Source organism: Cetorhinus maximus, chromosome 29 (genome assembly GCF_964194155.1).
Source record: "Cetorhinus maximus chromosome 29, sCetMax3.hap1.1, whole genome shotgun sequence".
Taxonomy (NCBI): Eukaryota; Metazoa; Chordata; class Chondrichthyes; order Lamniformes; family Cetorhinidae; genus Cetorhinus; species Cetorhinus maximus.
This window is the reverse complement of record NC_135907.1, coordinates 6,431,009-6,444,658: the sequence shown is the minus strand read 5'-3', so window position 1 is coordinate 6,444,658 and position 13,650 is coordinate 6,431,009. Positions and strand designations below refer to the sequence as shown.

The following is a 13,650-nucleotide window of genomic DNA, read 5'->3' as shown; positions in this document are numbered from 1 at the left end:
AGCAGCTAAGGCACCAAAGCATACACAAACAGTCGCAGCCTTACATGAAAGCTATAAACTTGTACAAAGGGCTCAGCTGTAAATTTGCAGTTAGGAAATGGGAGACACACGGGCGGGGACACGGGATAACTCAATCAAGAGATGGGGAAGCCCATTTCGCACCGTCTGATAGCAATCTTCAAAAGGACAATGCCCAGTCCCTGCACTGCAATTACTGTACAAGAACACAATTATCAGCCCACCGGGGGGGGGTCATTGTGCTGTGGCCTTTGTCTAACGAATACCATTAAGTTGTAACTGATAGTAAAAGATATATAAACTGTGCTCATTTCAACCTCGGTGGAGAAGCGCCCGAATTTCCCAGCATTTTCTCCCTGCATGTGTAATAAAGGAACCACTTGAATATTGCATCTGGACTCCGAGTGTTGAAATTTTGTCCCGGAGTATTCCTCGGACCTTTCAATTGGTGCTGCGAGCAGGGCCCGAAGGATGCAGGACACCGACGGGGAAATGGGATGAGTCAGTGTGAATTCATTTTTATTCATACTAAATCCGACTCCGTCCCGATCCAGGAACCGTCAGGCGCCCCACGTATCAGAAACCTGGGCTCCAGGCAATAGTTCAAGGGGTGGTAAGGGTGGGGTAGTTCGCTTGTCTTATAGATTGTTATAATTACATCCGGTATTAGCCGCAAGTAACGAGTTCGGTCAGAAAGGACCCAGGGTAAGAACCGTACCGCTGACAACAACTATACCCCGACCGTCTTACCCAGAGATGGCCAGTGGTGACAAACTCGAGTGGGGACCAGAGGGATCCTTGACACAGCATTGAGCTGACAAAAATAAGAAATCGATAGGCAAAATGAGAAAGAACAATTGGAACCCATTTGACTCACCCGCTGATCAGAGAAAATGGTGGGATAATCAGAAAAAAGACAAAGATGATGAAGCCTGGATCCTAATGTTAAGACAACACGTAGAGTTAAGTAAGAAAGTAAATCGAATGTTGGCCAACAAATCCCAAAATGAAGAGCTGGTCCAGGCAAAAAATCTCATGTCAGTTTCGGCAGCTTTACCACAGCCACCAGTAGCTGCACAATACGCAGATAATGTAGATTGGAACGGGCTGGTGGAACAAGCAGCAGGATATGAGGAACAACGGGAAGCGGGTTGGGAATCACCACCCCCGTAACCCGTGGCCCCAATTAAGATAGAGCATGTGCCCCTGGTGCCCGGACAACCAGGCAGACCAGGCACAGCAGCAAGCTGATTTCCGAGCCTTTAGAGCAGAAATGGCACAAGACTTAGGGCAAGCCCCAGTTAATTGGAATACAGTGACTGGAGTAAAACAAGAAAAGGGCGAGAGTGCCCATGAATATGGCAATCGGAGGTTTGAGGCATATTGTAACTACAGGGTTGTAGGTGCTGCGCTGAACCGAGACGATGTACAGATTATGCAATTGTACAAGGATGGCCTTAGCCTGGCCCACCAGGCAATCCTAAACACCAGGCCTGGGCCCACCAGGCGATCCTAAACACCGGGCCCACCAGGCGATCCTAGACACCGGGCCCACCAGGCGATCCTAGACACCGGGCCCGGGCTAGTAGACAAGAACACATATGATCGAGGAAGATGGGCCACCGGGGTAGATAACCACATAGGGAAAACTAAGATAAAGGTGTCGGCAGTGAGGTTACAGACCCCACTGAAATGGTGGCCACTGCAGCAGCCGTTCCTAAACCCGAGGTGTGCTTTAATTGTAAAAACCCGAACATAAAATATTTACAGTGTTAGATGTAGCCAATGGATTTTGGTCGATACCACTGGACCAGGAATCCCAAGATAAATTCGCTTTCACAGTGGGAGGGAGACGGTGAACATGGGCGAGGCTCCCACAGGGATTCCACAACAGCCCCAACATCTTCCATCGGGTCACGAGTGAGAAGCTGAGTCCGTGCGACGTAGAGTCTAACAACAGTACAATCTTATAATATGCAGATGATATCCTAATAGCGTCAGAATCGGAAAGGGGCCACATCGGAGCTCTCCTCTGATAGTCATAAGGACACTGAAAAATGCTGGATTTAAGATAAACCCCTTTATGAGTTGCTGACCGGGAGGGCGATGCGCTTGCCAGAGGGCAGAGCCACCGGAAGTGAGGATATGGGACCCATCAGAGATAAAATTAAAAACGATATTAAGCAATTGGATGGACAGCTAAAGGAATTACAACAGGAAGTGAAGGACCAACAGGCTATCAGGGATTTAGAAGAGAGGACAAAAGGGGGACCCCCGTCACCACCGGCTGAGGTCGGAGACATGGTGTTTGTTCAAATCACCCCTAGCCAACCAGGTTTTGCCCCAAAATGGACTGGACCGTACGGAATTATTCACGTGCCTGCGCCGATATGAAGGGAAAAGCTAGGTGGAAACACTGGTCGCAACTGAAAAGGTATGATGTAAGTAAGAAAGACTAAATTACCAGGCAGCGGGGGGAAAACGGGCAACGAGCAGTCCGTACTGTGTAGGCCAAGTGGTTTAGGATTCATTCCCGATCTGGAGGACCGGCCATCTGAAAGACAAAAGGGGGAATCCTCAAATACGGGGAGGGTCACCGTGGGCTGTGCACAAGGAGGGACGTAAAGGAGAAAGCTACAGTGTGTGAGAGATTTTTCGCAATTTACCTTCACACCCCAGGAGAACAACAACTGGGGTCACTGTCCCGGGGAGGAAGACTTGGGAATGACAGATACCTGGCATTGGATCTTGAGGGCCAAACACGGAGAGTTGACTGCAACGGCGGACCCCCGGACCGACACCACCCTGCTATCACAGGACACGACGACACCACAGAGACTATCTTGCCCAGACATGACCCCTGGGCCACAGAATGGACTGGTACTGTATACGGACGGTGAACTCTTGTATGATAATGTTAAACATGAAATTGTACAGGTAATTGTGAACCTGGCAGGTATGCGACTGCCAGAGTATTGCAGAAACCAAGCGCCCCTACGAAAACTGTACAAATTACTGAGTAAGGCTGTGATTAATCAGGCGGCCGACGCCACGGGAGCCACTAGATTCAGGGCACCACCAGAAGAGAGAGTTAGTTAACAATGTACTGACAAGGGTGAACACAGGGACTTCCCTGGTAAACTCTCTCGACATTCAAGGAATCAACTCCGAGGTCACGAATCTTAAAGGGATCATGAGGCAGCTTGCTCATAAGAGTAGCGAGGGGTGGTGAAACGGCAGCGGCCCTAGGGGGCAAGAGTGTGGCATCTATATTGGAAAGCGTACACGTTATAGAGACCCATGCTAAAGCCACCAGCCAATTAACAGAAAGGGAGGAACGACAAGAGGACAGCACCCAAAAAAGCCAGCTTACGGCCGGTGGATGATCGGGCAATTAAGACACAATCTGGGCCAGATCCAAAGTGGGGAGGTACCGGGCTGGATCAACAGTGCCCGGTTGTGGGGGATGGACAAGAACCCAGGCGTCATCGACGCATGTACATTGAAAGGAGTGACCAGGGTGTATGCGGTGATTCAGAAGTGCACCTCAAACCAAATGAACGTGATAGGTATGGGCAATCCCCTCAGTCACAGCAGACACGGGCCCACACCCTCAGTACCAAGTGGAGAACATTGGGTTAATCTGAGACAATGACTCCCTCCGGTACTACCCCATAGATATGCATGCCATACGCAAGAATGAGGGCATACACAGGGTATCACTGAGCGGGTGCAGGAGGAAAGGTAGCCTCACAATTAGCTCCCATCCAGTTGGAACGGGGGGGGGGTGCTGGACAAATGCGGGTACAACCGAACGGAGGGTTGTATATTAGAAATTACCCACAGAGAAAACCATCACACCCGCTCAGGATACAAGGGAACCCCGGCTCCCAGTTACTATCAGACACGCGTGAATGATGTACGTCCAACAAAGGGGTCAGGTCTCAGTCAACCCCTCCGACACACTCCACCATGCCCTGGAACACTATGACGAACCTAAGCAGGCCCCAATTCCCAACCTTCCCGAAAGTCTGACAAAGTTGAAAGGTGTCTTACGAAAGGTGAGGAATCAGCATTACGTGTTACAGGCGGTGTTTAAAAGGCTAATCAATGATATGGAAGAGCACTTGAGAGATCCGACATGGTGGGAGCAAGTGTGGGAATGGGGGCTGAATGCGGACATACACCCCTGGATAAGAATAAGCTCTCATATACTCGTCGCAGTGCAGCTAGTGTTAGCATTGTTTAACTCTAATTCTTTCAATGTCTTCTCCAGACAATCCAAAAAGTACCAGGAGACCATGAGTGGCGTACTGAGAGGCTGCGAGGAGACATTTGCGTTACATTATGGGACCAGCAACACTCACACACACACAGATTACACAATCCACACTGACATCACTAAAAATCACAGACGGAATCTCAGTAACAATCCACATGCTTTGCACAGTCTTGTGTTGGGGGTTTAGTGTTTGATATTTCGAACTGCAGTGACATTCCCGACAAGATGAGTTAAAGTTTTAACCTTAACCAGAAAATGGCTGAAACATTGTTTTCCTGGGATGAACACGTCAAAGGACAGGAAGAATCAGAAAGTTGTCCTGCCCTGGGATTAACATATCAATGGACAGGCCTCCTGGGGAGCAGATTGAGAGACATCCCAACATGCCAGGGGTGGAGTCTGCAAACTGCTCATTCAGGATATACCTGGCTAGGAACCCAATCCGAAAACCGCCTCCAGAGTGCGGAGCTAGTCCCCACTCTGGTTTAATGTGCGTGTGTGTTCCCTCTGTCTCAATCTGCTTTATAACTCTTTGACTTGTTTGTATTTGGATGTTGCTGAGTTGTAACTGAGAGTGAATCATTGGCTCTTGCGTTATTTTGTTTGAAAATGTTCTTTGCTCTCTGTTTTAATGGAATTAATTTTCTCCCCCACCCCTCAAAGAATTTTTATTTTGAAACCTGCAATCTGAAGATCCAGACTGGGACAAGGACTCTTCTTCTTCAGGAGTTTCCTGAGACCTTCTCCAAGGCCGTGCCCCATGGGCCCACGTGAGTTTGTGTCCGTTTCTTACCCTGAGATTTAATTTCCTCTCCGGGACCCTGGTTTTCGGTGGCTCCGGTTAACCAGTTCCTGTTGGACTGCGGGCCTGGAGTTTCAAAAAGAAAATCCTGGGGTTAAAGTAGCCCAGCCTTGCAATCCAAAACTTACATGTTAGCCTCCAGTGTGTGAGGAACAGGAGCCCCACAAGAGGAAATGAAAAGTCCTAAAGTGAAGCTGCCTAAAATCTTGTTATAATTCAGGGACAATGCGTGTATTTTGGGCTGTGCGATCATTCTGACGGTTAAACGGGATTCCCGGTGGTCATTTTACTGAGGGTTTAGATTTCTATCTGCCTTTCTCCAGTTTTCTTTCTGTTTATTTCTTCGCTTTGCGCTATTTAAGCCTTCAAGGAATAATCACAGGTGAATTGATGGGCCTACAGCAGGGCAAGTGAGCTGCAGAAGGGGCAGGGAAAGACTTTTACACATGAGGAGAGGGGGCAGGAGTTTCAGAAGGTAGGAGTCACACAGGGGGCTGATTAAGGGGGAGATTATACAGAGGGGGTGGGAGGCTGCTGTTCGTTTCGGAGGGGGATAATTAGAATGAACATGGGGACAGGGTGCTTGTTCATGTTTGAAATAGTGAGGGGTCGCTGCTACATGTTTAAAATGGTGAATGCATATGAGTTAATAGCTGATATGAGTTTGTATTTATACAGACGTCCAGATAGATAGGGGGTGGGGCGGTGCTGGGAGTGCAGGGACTGTTGTGATGGTGGGTTGGGTGTTAGATGGGGGTTGTTTGAGAGAGATTTTTGAGTGGGCAAACGCGGGGTTAAAAATGGCGCGAGTAATTTGGCGGCCACGAAACAAACGGTCTGGCGAAAATGATGCATAGATGGAATAATTGTCGGCTGATAATGACAGGGAGGAAAAGAATGGGGGTTGGATAATATTTGCGAGGAGGAAAGAAAAAGCTAAATAACCAGTCCAGTATAGATTTTGAAGAGCACACATTGGGGGTTATATATTTCTTTTTTCAGAAAAGGTTGCTGACAGGAAATAGAAGAGAAAATGAAAGATATGATGAAATCTATTTTTTGAATTGTGAATCGGGGAGAGCGCAAACGCAGTCCCCCACTACCACAAATTTTACAGTCGAGTATCCCGCATTTGGGGACATCGCAGGCGTCAGCACACCCGAAGTGCAATGGGCTAGCATCGTCCTGGGAGAACCTTTTTTTTTTGCAAAAATATACTTTATTCATAAAATATCTTCAACCACATTCCAAACCATTTCAAAAACACCATTACAAGGGTACAATCCGGTTCAACTTTAACAAAATGTATCACCAGGTGCATCAGTACAAACAATATTACAATCATTTACAGGCTTTCACTTTGAGCTGTACAGCCCGAGGGGCTCTAAACAGTTCCCAGTCTCTCGGTGCGCTGTGGCAGAAAGGTCTTAGACAGCGGCCCTTCCCCATTGCGCTTTTGCAGCAGCTGCCCCAAGCTTTAGTGCGTCCCTCAGCACGTAGTCCTCGGCCTTGGAATGTGCCAGTCCGCAACACTCGGTCGGGGACAACTCTTTGCGCTGGAAGACCAACAAGTTTCGGGCAGACCAAAGCGCGTCTTTCACCGAGTTGATGATCCTCCAGCTGCAGTTGATGTTTGTCTCGGTGTGTGTCGCTGGGAACAGCCCGTAGAGCACAGAGTCCTGTGTCACAGAACTGCTCGGGATGAACCTCGACAGAAACCACTGCATCTCTCTCCAGATCTTCTTTGCAAAGGCACCAACTACAAGGATGTGAACAACGGTCTCATACCGACCACAGCCACCTCGAGGGCAACATGCCAAGGGGGTGAGACTCCTGACTTTGACAGTCTGCTCGGGGAACCATCCCACAGGGTCCACCCTCTCCTTTTCCCTCAGGGCCTCTAAGACGTTACGTGCTGACCACTGCCTGATGGACTTGTGGTCAAAGGTGTTTTTCTGCATAAATTTTTCCACCAGGGACAGGTGGTAGGGCACGGTCCAACTACTTGGAGCGTTCCGCGGCAGCGTGGCCAGACCCATCCTTCGCAACACCGGGGACAGGTAGAACCTCAGCACGTAGTGACACTTGGTGTTTGCGTACTGAGGGTCTACGCACCGCTTGATGCAGCCACACACAAAGGTGGCCATCAGTATGAGGGCGATGTTGGGCACGTTTTTTTCCCCTTTATCTAGAGGCTTGTACATCGCGTCTCTGCGGACACGATCCATTTTTGACCTCCAGATAAAGCGGAAGATGGCTCGAGTGATCGCCACCACGCAGGAGTGTGGAATGGGCCAGACCTGCGCCACGTACAGCAACAGCGAGAGTGCCTCACACCTGATGACCAGGTTCTTACCCGCAATGGAGAGGGAGCGTCGCTCCCACATGCCCAGTTTCCTTTTCACCATAGACACTCGCTCCTTCCAGTTTCTAACGCATGCCCTGGTCCCTCCGAACCATATCCCCAGCACCTTCAGGCCGTCAGCCCTGACAGTGAAGGGGACAAAGGATCGGTCAGCCCAGTTCCCAAAGAACATGGCCTCGCTCTTCCCACGATTTACCTTGGCTCCCGAGGCCAGTTCGAACTGGTCGCAAATGTGGATCAGTCTGCGCACCGACAGCGGATCCGAGCAGAAGACGACGACATCGTCCATGTACAGGGAGGCTTTTACCTGAGTGCCTCCACTGCCTGGGATCGTCACTCCTCTTATGCCCGGATCCTTCCTGATGGACTCGGCCAAGGGTTCTATGCAACACACGAAAAGAACAGGCGAGAGAGGTCAGCCCTGCCTGACTCCAGATTTAATCGGAAAGCTATCTGTTTCCCACCCATTGATTGAGACTGCGCTACTGATGTTAGTGTAGAGCAGTTGGATCCAATATCGAATTCCCTCCCCAAACCCCATTTTGGAAAGCACATCCACCACGTAGGTGTGCGATATTCTGTGAAAGGCCTTCTCCTGATCCAGGCTGATGAGGCAAATGTCCACACCCCTATCCTGCACATAGGCAATCGTATCCCTGAGCAGCGCCAGGCTGTCAGAGATCTTCCTGCCCGGCACAGTGCAGGTCTGGTCATGGTGTATCACCAATTCCAGAGCGGATTCGACCCGATTGGCGATGACCTTGGACAGAATCTTATAGTCCACATTCAACAGTGAAATGGGTCGCCAAATTCTAATTTCCTCCCTTTCTTCCTTGTGCTTGTAGATGAGGGTGATGATGCCTTTCCTCATGGATTCTGACATGCTGCCGGCCAGGAGCATACTCTCGTACACTTCTAGTAGGTCTGGGCCCTTCCAGTCCCACAGAGCCGAATACAACTCCACCGGCAAGCCGTCGCTTCTGGGGAGATTTACTCTTCTCGAAGGACTCAAGGGCCTAAGTCAGTTCGTCAGGAGTTCGCGGTTTGTCAAGCCTCTCCCGTGTACTGTCGACTAAGACCTCCGTGATAGAGGACAAGGAGGACTGGGAGGCCGTGCTGCCCGTGGGCTTCACGTCATACAATCCGGCATAAAACGATTTGCTGATCCTCAAAATGTCGGACTGCGCTGACTTTACTGAGCCGTCTTCTTCCTTCAGGCTGCTGATCACAGAGCTCTCTCTCTGTACCTTTTCGAAGAAGAAACGTGAGCACGTCTCATCCTGCTCCACGGAGCGCGCTCCGGAATGGAAGATGTTCTTGGAGGCAAAGGGCTAGGCTTGCTGGCTCTTCACCTCTTAGAGTTCCTCCTTGACATCGACCCCCACCGACTGCAGCCGGAGCAGATTCTGCATGTATTTCAGGAGTCGGGACATTTCCCTCTGTTCCTTTCTAGCTTTCTGGGTGCCTTTGACGATGAAAAACCTCTTGATGTTTCCCTTGATCGCTTCCCACCAATGTGTCAGGGACTCAAAGAGGGGTTTCATGGTTCTCCAACCTTTGTAATCCCTCTTGAGCTCCTCAATGTTCTCTGGGGTCAGCAGTTGCACGTTTAGCTTCCATGCCCCCCTGCCCACCCTCTGGTCTTCCTCTAAGTGACAGTCAACCAGTAGGAGGCAGTGGTCAGAGAACACCGGCTTGACATCGGTGGATCTGACTGCGAATGCGCGGGACACAAACAGTTAGTCTATCCTGAAACGGATGGACCCGTCTGGTCGCGACCGGGTGTATCTATGCTGTGCTCAGTCTGCAGGGTTGCTGAAGACGTCGTGCAGCTTGGCATCCTTAACTGTTTCCATCGGGGATCTGGACGTAGCGTCCAACCTTCTGTCGGCCCTGCCGGATCGTCCAGCCGCATCGATGTTGCAGTTGAAGTCACCGCCCACAATGACCGGCCTGGACGTCACCAACAGCAGTGGGAGCTGCTGAAAAACCGCCAGCCGGGCGGTCTTTTGTGCCGGGGCATACACGTTAATTAACCGGAGTGGAGCATTCTTGTACATTACTTTTGCTACGAGGAGGCACCCACCCATGACCTCCTTAACCTCGGAGACAGTGAAGTTGCCTCCCCGCAGCAGAATACCAAGGCCGGAGGAACGAGAGTCGTATCCGTCCGATCAGATCGATGGCCCGTATGACCACCACCGTGACCATTGTCTGTAGTAGCTGAGGTGCGGTATCGCACACTCCTGCAGAAACAACAGGTCAGCTTTGACCTTGGCAAGGTAATCCAAGGTCGCCACACATCGCGTAGTTGATTTAATGCTATGCACATTTATGGATACCATCTTTACACCCATTTTAAAGCATTTAGTCTCTTACCAAACCTGTTGCCTCTGAGAGTCCCAGGCCTTTGGTCTGCTCCTGCATACCCATAGTGTTTACAAATTGCCTCACTTTGGATGGGCTGAGGAAACTGTCCTGAACATCCCCATTGGCAATGTTCTGCTCAGGTGGCATCTGGGGTTCGTGCAGAGAATGGGATTTGAAATGTCCTCTGTTGGAGAAGCTTCTCCAATCCTCTCCCTCTCTGGGGCGTTGCTACTCCCGGCTTCCCGGAGCTGGGGTGCGCTGAGCGCCTCACTGCTCCCAGATTCCTGGGGCTGGGATGCGCTGGCCTCTTCGGGTTGTGGGCAAAGTTGGGGTGCGCTGGTCTCCTCATTGTCTCCAATGTTCTGGAGCTCAGGTGTCTCGTCCTCCAACTCCCTAGAGCTTTGCCGCTTCTTCTGCAGGTGTCGCCCAGGCACTTCTTCGTCCGAAGAGCAGCTGCCCTTGTTATCCGTGTCGGATGGGAGACGCCTCTTGCCTCTTGTCTGGGAAGTGGCTTGGTCCCTTCTTCCTTTTGGCTCTCTTCACCAGCTGCCACTCCCCCTGCTGATTTTCCGCTGCTTCCTCCTCCTCCATTGATTCGCTCTCCTGAGGAGTGGGAGGTTCAGGGGGCAGTGCTGTTGATCGGTTGTCTGCTGCCTCAATCTTTTCCTCCACCTTGTCTCTCCCTGTGTCCTCCTTTGTCCCCTTGTTTTCACTGGGGGCCATGGTGGTTGGAGTGTTGCAAGTGTCCTTGGTAGTGGTGACTCGAAGCATTTCTGCTGCTTCCCCCTCTTTGGCTTTGGCTGCCTGTGCATAATTGAGGCAGCGTTTGGGGCAGGTCCTGTAGAGGTGAGCTGCCTCGCCACACAGGTTGCAGCTCTTAGTCTGTTTGCAATCCTTTGTCTGGTGCCCTTCCTGTTTGCAGTTCTTGCAGAGGGCGCCGATGCAGTTGGCCGCCACATGACCAGACTTGCCGCATGAGCAACAAAGTTTGGGTTGCCCAGCGTAAACAAAGTAGCCATGGCTTCTCCCGATAGCGAAGCTGGAAGGAGGGTGGAAGATGGTTCCCTTACCGTCGGGGTCTTGAGCGTGACCTTAACCTGGCGTTTGCATGTCCAAATCCTGAAGGCGTCTCTATCCTCGCTGGAGCTCCCAACTTTGTTGACGTACCTGGCGAGGAAGGTGAACACGTCGGCGACAGGGTCGTAGGGGTTACAGAGACGCACCGTCACCACATGGTCCCGTTGCAACGGCGGAGCAAAGAGCGGCTCCACCGTCAGGATCTTCATCTCCGGCTGGTCTCTGTTCTCCTCGAACACCTTCAGGAACGTGACGCAAGCTGCCACTCGCTTGAAAGTCACATCGAAATGTCCAGCGCTTGGGAAGTCTTGCAGGGAGTAGATCTCCTCCGCTTCAAATCCACATGCCTTCAACAGGATCCGCTTGATGAAGAAGGCCCGATCCATGGGTGCTCCTCCTTCGCTGCCCTTCACCGTCACCCGAACAGTGTTACGTACCCCATCATATGGGGCTCGACTGGTTATAGCCATCGCTTCACGACTACACTTGATCTTAGCCAAAAGGCCGAGTCAATCGAATGTTGGCCAACAAATCCCAAAATGAAGAGCTGGTACCGGCAAAAAATCTCATGTCAGTTTCGGCAGCTTTACCACAGCCACCAGTAGCTGCACAATACGCAGATAATATAGATTGGAACGGGCTGGTGCAACAGGCAGCAGGATATGAGGAACAACGGGAAGCAGGTTGGGAATCACCACCCCCATAACCCGTGGCCCCAATTAAGATAGAGCATGTGCCCCCGGTGTCCGGACAACCAGGCAGACCAGCTCAAGCGGCCGTACCGGCACAAAATGGGCAGCCGGCCCAGGCGCCAATACACGGACAGAGAGCTATAACGGGGGGTTCCTGGCGCAACTGAGAACCACGTATGTGTCCCTGTCACCTAGCGACACTATGAAGCTATTGGAAATAAATTACCCCAACTAAAACCTAGACACGGAATGAGTCGTTTTGGCAAAAATTGAGGGAAATAAGGCAATGCCACCGTCTCCATAACAGGGACGTTCGCGGGTTAGTCCGGATAAAACTACCTGAGGCGTTTTGGGGACGGCTGCGGCGAGCGTATCAGGACGGAACCTGGTGTAATGATATCGCTGCAGACCAGGCACAGCAGCAAGCTGATTTCCGAGCCTTTAGAGCAGAAATGGCACAAGTCTTAGGGCAAGCCCCAGTTAATTGGAATACAGTGACTGGAGTAAAACAAGAAAAGGGCGAGAGTGCCCATGAATATGGCAATTGGAAGTTTGAGGCATATTGTAACTACGGGGGTGTAGGTGCACTGGAGGTTCACTAGAGCTTTCCCCACCAGGGACTGCAACGCCACCACGGCCACAAAGATCCTCGCTTTTGAAGTAGTACCAAGGTGGGGAATCCCTTTACAGATAGATTCGGATCAAGGAGCGCATTTTACGGACAGTATTATGAAAAGGACGTGTGAGCTGCTCGGAGTAAAACAGAAATTTCACGTACCTTACCATCCACAAAGCTCAGGAATGGAAGAATGTATGAACCGCACGTTAAAAAATGCTATTGCAATGGCAAACACAGCAACTAGTAGGGGATGGGTGGATGTGCTCCCCCGCATATTGATGCGACTGAGGGCTACCCCCAACAGGACAACTGGTTTAACCCCTTATGAGTTGCTGACCGGGAGGGCTATGCGCTTGCCAGAGGGCAGAGCCACCGGAAGTGAGGATATGGGACCCATCAGAGATAAAATTAAAAACGATATTAAGCAATTGGATGGACAGCTAAAGGAATTACAACAGGAAGTGAAGGACCAACAGGCTATCAGGGATTTAGAAGAGAGGACAAAAGGGGGACCCCCGTCACCACCGGCTGAGGTCGGAGACATGGTGTTTGTTCAAATCACCCCTAGCCAACCAGGTTTTGCCCCAAAATGGACTGGACCGTACGGAATTATTCACGTGCCTGCGCCGATATGAAGGGAAAAGCTAGGTGGAAACACTGGTCACAACTGAAAAGGTATGATGTAAGTAAGAAAGACTAAATTACCAGGCAGCGGGGGGAAAACGGGCAACGAGCAGTCCGTACTGTGTTAGCCAAGTGGTTTAGGATTCATTCCCGATCTGGAGGACTGGCCATCTGAAAGACAAAAGGGGGAATCCTCAACTACGGGGAGGGTCACCGTGGGCTGTGCACAAGGAGGGACGTAAAGGAGAAAGCTGCCTCTTATATCCAACCTAAACCCTGGTGATCACCAGCAGTGTGCTTCATTACAGAAATAACAATAACCGGGTAACCTCCACGCCAAGATGGAAAAAAGCTGGGTGTCCATGATCATTACCAGGGTCCTGGCTATCGCAGCCACCGGCATACAGAATGTAAACCGTGAAGCAGTGGCCGGTATGGGCTTATACTACAAGAATGTCAGCGACGGATATTGCGTGCAAGGTGTGAATGTCACAACGGAAAGGTCAATGCTCTTCAAGTGTGGCACCGGGCTTACGCAACTATCCATTGGAACGAGCGATGGTGAGAGCCTAGGGCAGAGCTCGCATTCGGGAACGGAACTCCGATGGAAAAATGAGGGTCCACTATGCTTCCAGATCAGCGATGGTTCGGACGGACCCTGGACATGTGCGAAGGGGGCACAGGTCCAGATACAGTGTGTGAGAGATTTTTCGCAATTTACCTTCACAAGGAGGACTTGGGAATGACAGATACCTGGCATTGGATCTTGAGGGCCAAACACGGAGAGTTGACTGCAACGGC

General features: G+C 50.9%; 1 protein-coding gene and 1 non-coding gene across 2 annotated transcripts in view; one reads left to right on the top strand and one right to left on the bottom strand.

Moving 5' to 3' along the window:
- The window catches only part of LOC144669594 (uncharacterized), a 203,642-nt gene that overhangs the window by 70,330 nt on the left and 119,662 nt on the right, over positions 1 to 13,650 (top strand). The gene's annotated exons all lie outside the window — the stretch shown is intronic.
- Positions 6,174 to 6,336, bottom strand: LOC144669882 (U1 spliceosomal RNA). The gene has a single exon (XR_013573782.1). It is a non-coding gene; the product is annotated as a U1 spliceosomal RNA (small nuclear RNA).